We start from the raw sequence: 16776 nt of genomic DNA, 5'->3' as shown, positions 1-16776 counted from the left end.
TATATGTATATATATAGAGAGAGAGTGAGAGAGAGAGCATTCGATAAGGCTCTTCTCACGTCCATTTACACAAACACTTCGCTGATGAACCAATTGAATAAAATATTATTAAAAATTTATTTTTAAAAAAAAATATTATTAGTATACTTTAATGTATGTTTTGGACTACATAAAAGTGTATCAATGACAAAAAAGTCTCTCATGAGGGGCATAGAGGCGCGTGAGATGCATGTGAGGTGAGGGGTATTTTAATCATAATACCCCCTTATATAACCCAAGATGTACAAAATGGTTGTACATTTAGCATGATTTATTTTTAAAATTATCAAGAGAACGTATTTTTTATTTTTTTGTTTTAAAAGATAATATTTTAAACAAAGAAAATGGATTTTTAATTTTTTAAAAATAAATTATTAAAATAAAAAATTAAAAAATTAAAAATAAATTCAAAACTATAAATTAAAAAATAAAGAGATCGGAGCCCAAATGTTTAATGAGACCGGGTGACCCATAGCCCTTCTTGGGTTTAGATTAATGACTTAGGCCTTAAAGCCCCTTCCATGCAACAATTAGCCAGATTTGACCAGAGAACCCACACCACCAAAAAGAATTAATTAATTAAAAATTAAAATCACGACTTTGATAATTTCCAAGTCAGTCCATCCTAACAATAAATGAAAACTTAGGGTGATTGTTATTTTTTGCCAATGGGCCACAATGGTCGTAAAAAAAAAAAAAAAAAAAGAAACACTACACTTGAGTTACGAATTTAAGTAATAAAAAAAAAAGATTCATAAGACTGCTATGTCTTAAAGTGACATGAGAGTTGTCAAATTAATTAACTATGTGTTGAAGGGAAAGTCTTGATCCTTTGTGGGCAATGTTTCTTCATGTTTTGGGTTTAACTAGTTGCCACCATTAATTTAACTTGGATTTAAAGATGAAAAGATTAATAATATTATTATTAAAGCCTAACAATAGATAGAAACATATATATAATCGGTTAGGTGAATGGCATATATATGTAATAAAAATAAATTGATGGGTAATTTGAAGTCAATAGTCACTTGATCTGTACAACAGTCATCTCTCTCCCTATTCTCCTCGAGTCTAAGGTAGCCTTAACAATTTTCAACCTTGAATTTATTTAGACTAGTTTTCTTACAAAATAAGGGAGCCAAGTTCCTAGTTAGGATTGCAAATGAACCAAATCGTTCAGGCTCAGTTAGCTATTCGAATCAATAAAAGTTCGTTCAAGTTCGTTCATTAAAAAAATAAATCAAGATAGATTATAATTTTGAAACTCAATTTTTAAACAAGTTGAGCTTGAACTTAGCAAATCAGCCCATTTTCTCTTCTCTTTCCACATTTGCCCTTCACTCACTCACACAACACATAAATATCTCATGCCGATTTTAGATCTTATGTCCATTTCTTTCTTTTTTTTCATTTACTAGTGATGAACCTGTGTGATACACGGGAGAGTTTAATTTAAAAATAAAAAAATAATTTTTTTATTTTAAATCGTTTTAACAGAATTGATAATTATTTTTTTTATCTTTAATCATTTATCAAAATTTAAGTTTAATTAATTATTCGTTATTCAATATGTTAATGGAAAATACTTTTAATTCAATGTACTGTCATTCAATGTGTTAAAGAATAATTAATATATTAAATAAGTCATTTGACAAAATATTTATAATTTTTTTATTTATTATATTATATTTATTTATAAATAAATATTATAAAATCTATAATATATCCACTCAAAGATGTTCATTATTTTTTATTTATTATATTATAATTATAAATATAAATTAAAACTCTTAAATATGAGTAAGAATAAATTTTTTCAATAATAACAAAATTTTAAAAATATGAATTTTAATTTTTTCCACAGTCTTAAAAATATGATACCTTAAATATTAATTAGTATTGAAAAGCCCTAACATTTGACAACCTTAAATAATTTTTTATGAATTTGTTAAGATATCACATTTTCAAGACTATAATATAATTATTAAAGTAATTAATAATTAATTAATCACTACATTTGATTTAATGCAAGTTTTTTAGGGAAAAAATTCATCATTGATTGACACTTGACAAAATACTTTGTTTGACTATCATATTTTAATATTATATAAATATATATAGAATAAAGATATAAATATAATATTTTAAATAAATTGATAATTTGCTATGACTTAATTAATAGTTTAAGTTCTCTATTAATATTTCTCATAAAATTCATGCAAATTTAATACAAATTTTAGAGGCAAAAAATAGCTTGGCAGATTTTTTGTGGGAATAAAAATTTACAAATTATTCTACTTTAATATAATATATTATATATTATATATTATATATTATTATATTACACAAAGATAAGATTTTATTTAGCTAATAATTTTTCATGATTTAGTCGATACTTTAAGTGTCTATTCATATTTCTCATAAATAATATTTATTTTTGATTGATTGATAGATTAATTGATGAGAAGATCTAACAGAAAATATTTATTTTTGATTAATTAATAGCATTGAAAAATTTATGCAAGTTTAATACGAATTTTAGATGTAAAAAATAGCTTGGCAGATTTTTGGAAGGAAGAAATATTTGCATACTATTCTACTTTTTATTATATATTATATATTATATATAATATATAATATTTATATTATATTATATTATATAAAGATAAAATTTTATATAAATGAATAATTTTTTGTGACTTAATTAATAATTTAAGCATCTATTCATATTCCTCATAATAGTATTTATTTTTTATTGATTGACGGATTAATTAAATATTTAATATTTACATAATAATGTATTGAAAAACCCATGATTAACATTGAAAACTCATGTATTTAAAATTCATTATTAATTTTACAATAGTTAGTAGATATTATTTCAAAATAATTGAAATATTTAAATTATTAATACAAATTATAAAATATAAATTATTAATGCAATAAGTACTAAATGCAAATCATTAATGCAAGTTTTGGGAGAAAAATTTTATTACTACTTATTATTTCAAAGCAATTGAAAGATTTAAATTATTAATGCAAATTACAAAATACAAATTATTAATTGAATAAGTATTAATTGTAAATAATTAATATAAGTTTTTGGGAGAAATTTCTCTTTTTAAGACTATCTTCTTTTTATATATATAAAGATTTAATTCAACCCACTTAAATACATGGACTCAAGCCCAACTAAATAATCTCTGTCAATTAAGCCCATCTAAATTAAGGTCCATTGAGCTCTTCTTTTAACTTATATTTATATTTGACTTTACACTATCGACCCAACCCACTTCGTTACAAGAGCATAAATATATCATCCCACATATGGGCTTAAGCCAAAATTAATAGCTCAATTCAGTTGGACTTTTCCCCATACAAAATAATATTTCCAACCTCTAATTAATAAAAATAAAAGTTTAATGCCCACATCAAAATACCAATAAACGCCTAAATCCACTCACTAGTCCTTACATAGAGACATTGAAGAATGTGACTTTTATTTGAACCAACAATTCAACAACCTAATTTGAAGAATTAAATTGTGGATCTAAATTATGGATTGACTTTGACTTTAGGGTTGTGTAGGATCATCATCACTTGATCGAGTTAAATTTTGCTTCATTAATAGGTTTATCTATTCGATTTGCTTTCATTGTATAATTAAGATTACTATAATATGATCATTTATTACTATGCTAATTATTCCTTTGTTATCATGTCTATTTGTTAATTAAGTTTATAATATTATTTGACGTGTATATATATATATATATTATACTAGAGTTTCCATTATTATAGACCAAATATTCATGGAAATAGTAATTCCAAAAAATGTGGGGATTGCAAATCCTAATGGGAATGGTATATTATCAATCTATATATCCCCGTGAGATTAAAATAATAACATGATCATTTTGTCTAATTTTATTTATAATATATATATTAACATAATTTATTAAATTAAGATAGATGATATAATTTTATTAATTAATAGGACTAACTACATAAAATATTTTATTTATATGCAATACATTAAGTTCTCCCACTTTCAAAACTTTCTCTTTGTAAAACAAAATTTTAAACCAACATCATATCTCTAATTATATTTATTCAAAAATAGTATTCCATTTTTAGATTTTTTTCAAAAATAAAACTTAACTTAGAAAGGAATATTTGATAAAGGATATAACGATATAATCTCTATATTTTTTTTTGTTCAAAAAGTAAAAAGTTAACTTAGAAAAGAAAATGAAGTCGATTATTTTCAGTCCGGATGTGAGTTTATAAACTATATTTTTTTAAAATACATGTTAGTGTCACATCATATATTTTCTTAATATAATATTAAACATAAGAGAAATAAAAAATAAAAAGCGTATCACAAATATTTCATTGTGTCTCATGATATTAGTTTTTGATGCGGTATTACCTAAAATTACAAGAATATTCCTACGCGTTAGTGGCCCCGCTCGCCACATGCATTACCCGAGAAGCTGACACGTGGCAAGTCAATAATTTTGTGCAGAGTTCGAAAGATCCGGCCTGATTGTCATCAGGTATAAAAAGTTCCACAGCTCTTACATTTATTACGACTTGCATTTATTCTACTAATTTGAACGTCGGAGTTCACTCCGGGGGACCCTAACCCCGCCACTCCGTTGTCTTGCAGGTCCTATCACCAAGGTCCGACATCACCAAGTCCGAGGTTCGATTCCTGAGACCCATTCGCAGAGGTGGCACGTGGTGGTCGGTCCCAAAAAACCATAATCAGTTTTATAATAAAAATGATTGTATTATTAGTTCTTTTTAACTCACATTTATAACAATACTTAACTTTGATTTAATTAGTTCATAAACCTCGCTTATTTCTTTAACAAAACTGGTGGTGATTTTGGTGCAAGTTGAACTCGTATTCATCACAAAGCTTCTCTTCATGCCTCTACTCCTCTTAACAATTATGCATTCAATATATTTTTTAAATAAATCATTATTTTTCTTTTTTAAATTAAAATAAATTAAATAAATCATTTAATCTATAGAGGCTGGGGGAATTGACCTCTTTTTTAATCTTTCCAGAGCATTTTGACTCTTTTTTATTGGTTTTTTTTCGTGAAGATGATTTAGATCTTATATAAGTCTCCTCAAACTTAATGAGAAGTAATATTTGAAAGGTTTGAAATATTATAGCACCAACCTAAGAGGCAGAGTAAATTGGGTTATTTAAGAATTAGTTTGAAAATTTAAATTTTTTTTCAAAACAAATAAGAATATAATGCAAGTGAGGATTATTGAAATACTTGAAATAATAAATGAAATAAAAAATATAAGTAAGAGATGAACACAAGAATTTATAGTGGTTCAGTTTAAATCAACCCTAATCCACTATCTTAACTCTTCATTAAAGATTTTAATCTCAATCCACTAAAACTCCCTATTTAAACCAAGTAGGTCCTCTAATCCAAGATTAGGAATTACAACATCCTACTTATACAAGTAGGTCATCTAGCTACACAAGATAAAAAATATAAAAAATGAATAATTAGAGAAAATCTAAGAGATGAATCTCTTAATTACAATGATATCTCAAAAATAAAGTACAAGACTTGAACAAAATAATACAAATGATAATCAAAATTTTTAAAAGAGAAAAATTAAAGCACAAATACAATTTGAGAAGATGAATAAATTTTACAAGCTCATTTCATTTCATTCTCGTTCATAGATCATTCTTGACTTATATTTATAAACATCTTACGAGTTTCAACCAAAAATTAACCGTTAGAATTTAAAAAACTAACCGTTATATGTTTTCTATGAATAAATTTATCTACAGATGAGGAAAAATTGTCGAAAATTTAATTATAAACATTTTGTTTGTTAACATATTACAAATGCAAAAGATTGCATTTTGTCTGTCGACAGGAAATAGAGAATCTGTCAGAAAGTTTAAAAGATGAAATTTTTTATTGAATATATATATAATTTTGAGCGCACAAAGAAGCAAGGGAGCACGAGGGAGGCGCGTGCGAACTTGTGTCCATCGGAGCCCAGGTTTGAGCCTCACCAGCGCTGCTTGAGTCATTTTTCATTTCAAAATATATAATACATTAGTTTCTTTGGATATATCAATTTGCGCACTTATATACATGTAACAAATCAACTTGTTGCTTTAGTGGTTCCATGCACATGCTTATATCTCCCATAACGTGGGATCGAATTTTGGGCTGCCATTCAAAATATTTTTGCATTTGATTATTTATTTAATTTATTTTTAAGCTCTTTAGAAAATAATTTTTATATAGCATTTTTAATCAAATAAGAATATGATAATCCAAATGCCATACAAAATTTTTCCCAAAATCTTTTTTTTTTTTTTTTTTTGGCATTAGATTGAATGATAAAATTTATTTTCATTTAACATTTTTGATCAAATAAAAATATAATAAATCAAATGTCATCAAAAAATTTATAATAAAATTTTTTGACATTAAAACGATAAAATTATTATTATACTTAATTTATCACATAAAATTAATTTGAAACACCAAGTTAATAAAATAACTTCATCATCAAAATTTATCTCTCCCTCATCAAAATTTCAACAATTAATTTTCAATAAATGATCTTCCATTATCTAATATACTTGTTTTTGCTAATCTCCATAAATAATGTTTAAATAGAAAATCATAATTCATTTTGATTTAACAACTCATTTGAAATTGATTTTTGTTTAAAAACCATATTCTTCACAAATAACTTAGGAGATAAATCAATTTTGTTTTTCATTATCAAAATTAAACACAAGAGTAAAATATTAATATTATGATAAATATTGATAAAATTTTTGTATATATCCTAAAATTTTAAAAAAAAAATTATACACCTTATGAAAAACTACAAATTAATTTCTAAGTGTGTTATCATTCAATCCCTTATAGAATAATGGAGGAGATTCAACAAATCCACAACCCCTCTCATTCTTAACGTATATGTCATGGTCTAGATTTAGCATGGTTAAAGCATTTGTCATGACCATAGAGACTCTTGCCTCTTGATCTCATAGTACAAGCAATAATATCAAACGGAAAATTAAACTTGTTATGGTGCTTGTTTTTCAAATTTTAAATAAAGTACAAAATAGAAAACAATGTTTTATTGGGCTTTTTTCCTAAAGAAAGAAAAACAAGAAAATACCAATATGGTTTTTTAATTTTGTGTTCATTGAAATATGTAATTCTTACCATTTCCTTCCCTCAGAATTTGTAGAGTCAGCATTGCGGCATTATTAGCGACTTCTAGGCTATTAATTTATTCTTACTCCTGTGTTTTGAATTGATTATTAATTGGGGATTGAAATCTCAAATATCATTTTTTTCCACGTAAAATGATGATTTAAATCATGAGTATGCTTTATGCACTCTAAAGTATTATTTGATGAGTAATCGAGTATTTTTATAACAACCCGTTAGTGGATTTAGGTCTTTATTAATATTTTATTTTTGGGCATTAAAAATTTTGCCCTTATTAAATTAAATGTTAAAAAAATTTATGTGAGTAAATTATGTGGATAAATTATAAATGTTATTATCATATTTTGTGAAAATATGTGAAATAAAGAAAATGAAAAAATGGTTGAAAAGTCCAACTTAGTGGGCTAAATTGGATTTGGGCCAAGAGTGGAAAGATCTAATGTGATGGATTGTTGGAAGATTTAAAATAAACACACCTCTCATGGATTAGCCTCTTAAAAATGGGTTAAGCTTAAGTGCAAATTGTGTTCTATTTTATTTAAGTTGAATGAATTGGGTTGGGAACAAGTTGAAGAGTTGGCCCATTGGGCTTAGTATTGGGCCATTGATTTGGGCTTGAGCCCATGTGTGTAAAAGGTGGCATTATAATTAAATAAATATAAGAAATGTGGCAAATGACAAACAAAAGGGCATGTTTTATAAAAAAATGTGGGGGCAAAAAGGAAAATTTCATAATTGATTTGATAAAGAAAATGAAAAAAAATAAGAAAATGTGAAATGTCCAAAGAGAGCTTATATGCTATGTGGGTGTGGAAGAAGTTAAGGGCAAAATGGTAAATTTTTAAGAGATGGTTGGCAGCCCATTCCTTTCCCTATTCCTTTCCATGCTCTCTTGTATCTTCTTCATTCATTTGTTTATTCTATTTTTGGTTCCCCGATAGTTCTTCTTCTTCTTATTCTTCTATTCTTTTATTCATCTTCTTACATTGAAGCTTCTAGAGGGAGGATTTCCAAATTTTTTGGGGCAAGCTTTCCTTCTTTCACTATAAGAAAACAGTCAATTTGAGACGGATTTAGAGACGGAATTCTAGTTTAAGACGGATTTAGAGACAGATTTTAGCTGTCGTAAAAACTCCCGTCAATAAATTTCAGACGAATTTACAGACGGATTTTGAGACGGAAATTTTCCGTCTCCATTTGAGACGGATTTAGAGACGGTTATAGATACGAATTTTGAGACGGAAATTTTCCGTCTCTGTTTGAGACGGATTTGGAGACGGATTCTACCTTTATTAAAGACGGATTTAGAGACGGAATTAGAGCTTGATTGTTCGATGATTTGAGACAGATAAAATCTGTCTCTAAATCCGTCTCAAATTTTAAATTTAATTAAAAAATAATTATTATTCCTATAAAAAAAATAAAAAAACCTGATATACAAAATATAAATCATGCATAAATATATAAACCTGATATACACAATATTAAATTCATACAATATTAGTCAAACACATCGTCCATGAACATTAAAAATAATACAATGTAATATATATCCATGGTAATGACGGATCCTCCTAATAATCCGAGGGATTTGAGGGCGACGACGATGAAGAAGAGTTATGAAATCTTTCTTCTATAGTTGACAAACGATGATTAAATGGTTCTATAGCTACGTTAATAGTGCAGCTAACAACTTGTTGAATTTGGTCAGCCAGTGAAATTGATGACTGTGGAGGCAGTGGCGGTGGCGACAACACATGATAAGAACCAGGGATGACATGTGCTTCAGACCCCATGCCATACACACGACCCTTCTTTTTCCCGCCTGCAACCTCCAACCATAATGATGTCTCATCTAAAGCTGTCTGCGAGGGCTGTCCAGCAGTGTCACTATCTTCTGTCAGGCTAACTACTGATGATTGTGATGATGCTTTCCGCATCTGAAAGTTAGCCTGCAAGTATATATATAATGGAATAAGTTGTACAATCAAAAGGTCAATTAAGTATAATAAAACACAAGTATTGTTATATACTTACATAAGTTTCCTCGGATCTGCTGTCAACAAATCCTGAATTATCTTTTCTTTGATGTGTTGCAATGAATAACTCGGCCTGCGTAGGTGGACGACCTAATAGCTTAGATTGCAAAGGCAAAAAATAAAATGTTAATGCAACCATACTTAACTAATTAAGTACAATGAAAATAATAAAAAAGTTTAAAAATTACCGGTCGCTTCTTATGTTCAAACATAGAGATGGAACCACAAGTGTGCTTACTACCACCAATATCTAAGGATCGATTTTTCTTTGTCTTTTCTGATTTGCTCTTAAATTCTGGAGTATTCCAATACTCTTTGAGTGCTTCAAATACAACAGGACACATCCAAGATATTTTTTTTGTCAAGTCCCTCCTCACACGGAACAAAAGGTCAGTCAAAAGATCAGAGGTTGTATTTTCAAAATTTATCCTTATTTGATTTTTCAATTCACTCTCCCAAGACCACCTCTTCTGTAATGTAAAGCAAAGCAAAATTTAAACAAAATAAATTTGTTAAATTAATCTATCCTAATCCATACTCCTACAATCTCTCCGGTCTATGTAGTTTCACTAGACTTAAGCAATCCACACTAGTAATAAGCAATCCACGGCAAAGATGTAAAAAGGAAAACATTATAATCACAAAACAAAAACAAACCAAAGTAGTGGATTTGAAGTTACATGAAGATAAAAATGCTGGGTATTGAGTCTGTATATTTAAAAACTTACAAGAGTCAATACAAAGCTTATCCTCATCTTCCTGTAATTTCAATAGTCATATGCAATCTGATTTATGTTCAAAAACTAGTTTCAGGAAACTTAATTCTGCACCATAACAATGTAGCTCTACTCCTATTTGCTACTTTTTCATCTAGAGATGGGTGTTAACTTGGTGCAAAATATAGCAATTGATATTAGCATAATAAAGCAACGAACTAAGAGTTCAATATCCACATAAGCTGTACACACTTGTAAAAACCCTCCTAATCAATCTTATTACTTTTAACATATTTAATTTATTTTAAACAAACTGCTATTTTATACTTTCAAAACTTTTTGCACTCTTTTGTGTTAATCCCTTTAAATATAAATATTGGAGCCATGTTTACATTAGGGCCGGGGCATTGACATTAATTAGAATAATATTATGAGTCATTAGTTATGAAACGTTTTTTCATTAGATGAATCTAAAGAAATAGCAGTTTGTTGTGTTCTTTGTTTATCATCTTTTTTAATGACATCATTACATTATGTTTAAGTATATGAATCAAAAAAGGATTTCACTTACTTCTAATATGCATGGAAGGAAGAAGGAAGACGTGGACGTGGACAAAGAGGGGAGGGAAGGCATGCCATTAAAGGTGGAGGATGATGATGATTAGAAATGGTACTCTGAGTCCAAGCAACCACCCAACATATATATAAAATTGCCTCAGACTTTGCCAGCTTAACTTTGCCTCAGACTTTTACCAGCTTTTGAGGGTATTTTGATATTTTTATTAGTCAACCTAGCAGTGTTTTTTGGCAATGTTGAAGGAGGGGTACCAGCTTTTGCTAAATGCTGGTATAACAGCTTTTAAGTGAGATAGCTTTTAAGTTTACTATTTTTGTCAAACACTTAACCATCAAAAGCTATATAGCTTATCAACTCCAAAGTAGCTTATATCATGTGATTACAAGTTTGCACTTGTAATCACCCAGTTGAAAATCTCTTTGTATCTCTCAAGAACTCACCGAGTACAAGCTCAAAATGCCCCAAGCACGCAGCACTCACAGCTCTCTTTTGTCTCTCAATTCCAATGTTATACACTTTTGAGAACATAGATACATGACAGCTTTCTTAGCCCTTCTGTTGCCCGTTTTGTTCTTATTTATAGACGTGAACTGTTAGTTCCAATGTTAAAGATTTTTACAATTAGGCGTTAGTAGTTTAGGAGATAGCTGTTGGAGTTGTAGTATCCAACGGCTAGTACTAGTTTTAATAGACTCAATTTTGAGTCATTTACCTAACAAAGTTTTTTGTCTAAATTTTTATATAAAAAAGAAAAAAGGCTCCATTTTTTAAGAACTTGAATAGGAAAAAACTAAATCAAGCAATTTGGTTTCATTTCAGTTTTTATTCAAACTCGATCCAATTCCAATTTGGCTATTTTCATATACATTCTTCAAAAATATGATCCCATCCAATAACTTCTTTGAGGAGATTTGTAGCAACATTTGGTAGTCTAAATAGCACAACCAAACATGTCAAATTGCTGCATTCTTAGTTTAGCTTGTCTTATTCACATAAGCCTCACTTGTTGGCATCAAGAACAAAGAACGCTTCTACTCACCAACAAGAACAACATCAACTACCACATTTCTCACATTATCAAGTATCACATTATTTGACCCAAACCAAATATATTTTCCAAAATTAGTAATTTGAGAAACTAAAACTAAATTTTTCTTCAAACTTGGGAACATGATAGATATCATTTAGCATGACACTGCCATCATTTGCATTATTATCAACACCAATCTTTAGAATGTTGTTTTTTACTACCAAATGAGTTGAGTTATCAATTATAACAACTGCTGATTCTCGATTATGTAGTGATGGCCCCAAAAATAGTAAATCATTGTAAATCACATGATATGAGAAACCATAATCAATGATCCAATGTTTCTTGTAATCACTATAGTTGAATTATTTGTAACAATGATTTACTATTTTTTGATAAATATAAATAGTAATCACATTTAAAAGCTGTTATGCCGAAACATGGTTAACAGAAGAAACTTGAACCTTAATAATCTCAAACCTTAAGAACAGGTATTAGTTCAGACCTTAATACCAGTTAACAGTTGAAACATAGTTTGCACAAGAAGCTCAAACCTTAATAATCTCACTCAGTCACAGAGAGGCACAGAGATCCATTGCGAATGGAACAAATGGTAAAAGGATCTAAACACAAAAAATGGTGAAATAACAATAATGGAACTTGATGCATAAAAAAGTGACCACAAACCGGTGAACTAAAACGTCAAATCAATTCATTTTGGACCATCAAGAAGCGATGATAAACTGGTGAACTGAAACAGCCTGTTATTAGTAGGTACTAGTCTAGAAGACCTATGTACAAGCAAAGTGTAATCTTTGTCATGGTCTTTCTTCTCTCTTTGATTAATTCACTATCAAACTTTACAATGGGTTAAAGCCCTCTCTTTTCCTCACCCATAGATCCTCCATCGTGATAAACTGCAAACATTCAATTCCTAAAGATTTGACAATAAAGGAAAGCCAATTCATTCAACTTTAACTATAGTTGAGTGATTCATGCGCTTATAGATACCCTTCAACAAACACTCATTGTAAGAACTATTTGACTAATAAATATTACTCTTTCTAATTTTTTTGAAATCTAATTTTGAATCCCCCCCAAAAAAAAATCCATCTTTCTATCAACCTAGCATTCTAAGAATATACAAAATTTGAGACGGAAAAACATAGTACACTAATTCAAACAAGAACATAAATAGAATAAGTTATAATGAGCATCAAGAATGAAATAAATTAAACAAACATGAATTAATTGAAATTCAAATGCAAATTTTATAAACAGAATTTTAAACCGCAAGATCAATGAGTTAAAGAATAAATATTTATTAATGACAGTAAACTAAATAAGCATAAATTTAAAGGAAATGTAAGAAAGCTGACATAAATATAACTTGAACTATTAATTCATAAAGTTTTAATTAAAAAGCTAAAGTAGATAAGTACAATGTAAACACCTGTATAAGCAAAAATGAAACACTCTCTCCTTAAAAGATGATGTCACTTTATAGAGCATGAGAGGCTAAAAATCTGATTTATCATTTATCATTTGAATAGAATATTCTTTGGAGAACTTTGAGAAATCTGATTTGAAATGTATGCTAATGACATAACTAATGAGATCACAGATTTTAGCTCAGTCAAATAGCACAAAGCATAATACATCAATGCATGAGGGTTACTAAAAGTGTCCTAACTGATTATCCAAACAGCATTTCCATTTCCCTTAGTTTCAAGGTTTAACTCCTACTACTGAGCACTAACAATCAGAATTTAATATGCAGGTTCGCTTAATTAGTTTTTTCAAAGCTGAAATGCAAACCATTTCAAGCCCCTATAAGCATATTTCATGTGTCAACCCACTATACTGTAATATCCCGCTCGAGCGATAGAAAGAACCGGAACAACTTACCCTGATGGGCCTACGCGAACTTCCCAGGAGGGTTACCCATCCCTGGATTACCCCAGGTCAAGCACGCTTAACTTGGGAGTTCTTTGCCAACATTCAGCCCAAAAGGTATCCAGCTGGTGTTGTTTCCTTTCTTACACTATCCTCGATATATACTAACTTCTCTGGGCTCTCGGGGTATTACATTCTCCCCCCCTTAAGCACATGACGTCCTCGTCATGCGACCTTACAACTGGTCCTAGACCTTCTCCCCTTGGGGGCTGCCATCCTAGAAGCCTGCCAGAAGCCGCTCCTTGTACAGGCCCTCAAGCCCCGGTACCACTCCCCGCCCTCATAGGACCGCTTTCGCCAAGGGTCGGCTCTGATACCACCTGTAACATCCCGCTCGAGCGATAGAAAGAACCGGAACAACTTACCCTGATGGGCCTACGCGAACTTCCCAGGAGGGTCACCCATCCCTGGATTACCCCAGGTCAAGCACGCTTAACTTGGGAGTTCTTTGCCAACATTCAGCCCAAAAGGTATCCAGCTGGTGTTGTTTCCTTTCTTACACTATCCTCGATATATACTAACTTCTCTGGGCTCTCGGGGTATTACAATACTGTGGAATCAAAACTATTCTTGGAACTAAACATCAAGCAAAAAAGAAAAAAAAAATAAAAAATCTTTAGCTATCAATTCTAAATCACAAACATTGATGCTAAATTCATCCTGTGGGTAGAACAGATTGCCTGCATTAAGAAATTTAATTGCATGATTCAAGTTCTCAGCATGCATCACTGTTATCATCATGACTTGTATGCACTTGAGAATTAAACTACATACGATTGCAACCATAAAAACAAGAAACTATATAAATAAAACACTAAGAGATGCAAATCTAGAAGTCTTAATAGGCTATTCAGCATTTTCTGGTTATTAAAATCTCAATTTCTGTGCTCTTAAATAGTCTCCCTCGATACTGTTTAACTATTTCATGTTGCAAAATCTAGGATCTTTCACCAAATTCTTTGGCAACTAATTAATGATGAAACAGTTTATAGAGAATGGATGATGCAAGAAAAGAAACTTGGAAATGAAGAAGATGAATGTGTATCTGACCCAACATGATACTAACTGGTAGAATGTAACTATAACAGCTATCTTCTTTCTGAAAAAAACGTAATTATAGCAGCTGCCTAATTGAAATTTCTCCACATAGACTACTTATAGAAAGTAAGGCCTGTGATGGAATTTGAACACTTCAAAGAGACCAATAGAGAAATAAAAGGGGAGAATAGGAGAGCAATGAACCGCATGAAATTAGTTTTCTTCAGGTATAAATAATAGAAACAAAAACATATCTGAAAGTACATTAGGGAGCTTCACACATGTGATTGCAGTTCATTTATTTACTAATAAAGAGAAGCACAAAAAAAGAGAAAAAAAAAAAAAGGACAACAGAAAATGGAAGACGAAGAGTCTTATTTAATTTGGAAAAAGCTGCAATATTCAATTTTTACTATAAAACCAAAGCCTAAGATCCAAATTACCTAAGCCAGATAGATGCTCAATATTTAATTTGGAGCTTGAGAACTCGTTTAATCTCCCTTTGGGAGAGAAAATTATCAAAGCCACTTCAGCGTCGCAAAGAACAAAGAACTTTTACGCAAAAACTAGTAGAACATTGTTTCATGGCCCCTTATTTCACACTTTCAATAGCAAACCAATGGAACCAATGTTCATAAACACAATAAGAGTAATACTTTGTTCATATTTTACATATGTTTGGTGCTTAAATGTTAAACTACTAGGGCATAAATATAGTAAAAAGTTATCCATTGGGTTAAAACAGGTTAAAAGCATAAAACAAGTATGGCTTCTAAAACTTTAAATAGTTTAGACATACTGAAATAACACATTACCTTAAATTCGCCAAACCACATATCCCTGACAGCAGGGTCTGTCTTTTTCCAACTTGTGTATGGCTTCTCAAACTTACTTTGAATTATTCGTGTTATATCTCGTTTGCACCAAATGTTATCAAACCTGTTGAAACACACATTAGTTGGTGAAAACATCTATTAAAACTTTGTGCAAATAAAAATTGATTAATAAAATCAAGAATGCTTACGAGGAACCCAAGGGACGTATCATGATACAATTTTGACGGGGAGCAGGGGGCGTTGATGAACCCCCAACCTCAACAGGCATGGAAGAAGGCCCATCAGCGTAGGAGTGAGGTGTATGTGGGCTAGAGGAATCAAATCTCACATCAGAAGGAGATGAATGTCCTTTTACAAAAATAAATAATTGTTAGGGGTTCAACATGTAAGTAATGAATAATTTAAAGATAGAGTGTAGAGTGTACCAATGTAGTCATCGTCAGCACTCTCTCTAAACTGACGACGTCGCATACCCTGACCATATGGTGTTCTCTGTGACATATCCTGTCATATAAAGAAAATAGTTAGTAGGCATGTGATGACAACTTTTAAATACTTTCACAATAAAATATGATTTATCATGTACAAAATGGTTTATGTTATATTCATGAACCTGTTTTAAAATTGTGTTTTTGAACCAATAACTTAAATATAATCATAACATTATAGTTAGTTGGCGTATGTTTAGTTGGCTATGTGATTTATGAATTATTATAAATATTCTTAAATTTACAAAATATACATTGAAGAACTAGTGACAGCAAATTATTATAAGAAAGTATTATGTATATATATATATATATTTCAATGCAAGTACCTAATCTGCCTCAGGAGTTCACAAATAACATTATTGATAACTTAGATATTAATAGTTTGAAATTGAAACTCACAACATCAAACTTTCTAATCTATAAAATGATCATACCAATTGTGATAACAACTTTTAAATACTTTCGAAATAAAATATGATTTATCATATAAATCAATGGTTTATGTTATATTCATGAACTCGTGTTTCAAATTGTGTTTTTGAACTAACAGATTAAATGTAAGGATAAGATTGCAGTTGTTCACTATCACCTATGTAGCTATTCTGTGTCGTCTGACTGCTCATCTTCATCCTCATCTTCGACTTCTTCAGCATCTACCTCCTCATCACCCGCAACAAGGTTCTGATCAAATGAGTGCTCATCCACCCATTCAAATTCTCCAACTTCATCTCTAAGGGTGTTGAGTTGTTCATTTCCAATCGGCTGCACTGGCGTTTCCTCATCTGCCTGATATGCATCCCT

Source organism: Diospyros lotus, chromosome 15, assembly GCF_014633365.1.
Source record: "Diospyros lotus cultivar Yz01 chromosome 15, ASM1463336v1, whole genome shotgun sequence".
NCBI lineage: Eukaryota > Viridiplantae > Streptophyta > Magnoliopsida > Ericales > Ebenaceae > Diospyros > Diospyros lotus.
This window is presented reverse-complemented; position numbering follows the sequence as displayed.